Source organism: Octodon degus, unplaced genomic scaffold, assembly GCF_000260255.1.
Source record: "Octodon degus isolate 3935 unplaced genomic scaffold, OctDeg1.0 scaffold00169, whole genome shotgun sequence".
Classification (NCBI taxonomy): domain Eukaryota; kingdom Metazoa; phylum Chordata; class Mammalia; order Rodentia; family Octodontidae; genus Octodon; species Octodon degus.
In genome coordinates, this window is record NW_004524745.1 from 4,286,768 (window position 1) to 4,288,529 (window position 1,762).

The following is a 1,762-nucleotide window of genomic DNA, read 5'->3' on the forward strand; positions in this document are numbered from 1 at the left end:
ACTGTTACATTTCTTGTGTGTCAGTCACTGTACCTTAGCTAGTATTATCTCAGTGCCCACAAGCAATATTATTTTTATTTTATACATAAGTAAATCAGAATACCAGAGCTTAAATAACTCATGTGGATTAGACTCAAGCATGGGCTTTAAAGAGCAGAACCACTGTACCATTCTGTCCCTAGGAGAAAGAATCCTCTGGGTCCCCCAGAATCAGAACCACAGCTAGTGCCATTTATGAAAAGTAAATATTGTCTTCACGCTTATGTTTTATGACTAAGGAAGAAGAGGTTCTGGTCCTCCTGTGCAGATCTTTCCCATTTCTCAACCACAAACACCCTGGCAACACCTCTGGGGACAGACATCTGTCCCAGCATGCCTAGAACCAGCCCTTGCCTGGCTTGGTCACAGCTATGGCTATTTCCTAGACACTTGCTCAGTGGTTGACTGAACTATCAAAAGCCTGTGTCATGCCAAGTGGAGGTGACCACCCACCAGGAGTCCCTCTGTTCCCAGGAGCAACTATGACTGCTTCTTCTCAAGCCAGTCTGTTGGGGCTTAGCCATCCTCATGCTCAAAAGCTTGATCATAAGCCACTTCATAGAGTCCTAATGTTCATGGCCAACATTTCTAATTGCAACAACCTGGCACTGCATGCTGCAAGAATTACTGACTCAGCATAAATTAGTCTGCTTTTCACATTGTCCAGGTTTTTGTCGATGTTGTGACTACTGCTGCTTCCTGACCATTGTAGCACCACATAGTCAAGGCCCTAGTAGCTTTCCAGTCATCTTAACCTCATAACCTCACATATACACCTGTTATTCTCTATCAGTCTTACTGCCTGGTTTGAATCCTTGTATCCCTCCAAATTTCACATTGAAATTTAATCCCCTATACATTAGTTTTAAGAAGTGGAACTCTTTAGTGAGTGATTAAATTATGAATGGAATGAATTCCTCTATAAAAGAGGCTTGTAATGGTTTAATCAAGAACGTCTCACAAGAGTCTCATTCACTCAGAGGCTGGGCTTTCTTTGGAAGGTAATTGAATGATGAGGCACTGCAGCCGACTTGCTGTTAGGAGTGGTGGCTGCTAGAGGCGGGTCACTAGGGCTCTGACCTACCTGGGCATCTAATCCTCTCTGGATCCTCCTTGCTCTCTGATGCCTGGCCATAGGCTGCTTTCCTCTTCCTAGAAGGTTCCATGATGCTATGCAAGGTTTCGGAGCTGACATTTCTGAAACACAAACCCAAACACACCTTGCCTCCTTTGTTGTGCGGGTCAAGGATCTGGTCCCAGTGATGAGGTAAATGACTAAGATAAGACCTCAGCTAGCTGCTAGGCCATTCCACTGCTCTGCCATCTGAGGAAGTAGCAACGTATGGACAGCTTAGAAGCGCAGAACAAACCTTTAGCACATAAGAGTCTGTTGGCTCCTTGATCTTGGACATCGCAGCCTCCAGAACAGTGAGAAATAAATGTATATTTATGAGCCACTCAGCTAGGATATTATGCAATAGCAGCAAGAAGACTAAGATACTTGCCTTTGTGTTTTAATTCCTTAGTGTTTTGTGATTTGGTACTCTCCTTGGAATTCTGATACCGTTCTTCCTAAATATTTTCTCCTGTGCCTAAACGCAGACTGCAAATGCTGCTACAGAAAGTCCCATAGCCAGGCAGATTGCTGTCTCCATACAAGCATGGTGTGGCCTTCAGCGTGTCTCTTCAAATGAAACAGATCGGCAATTTTCTGCATTTGCCT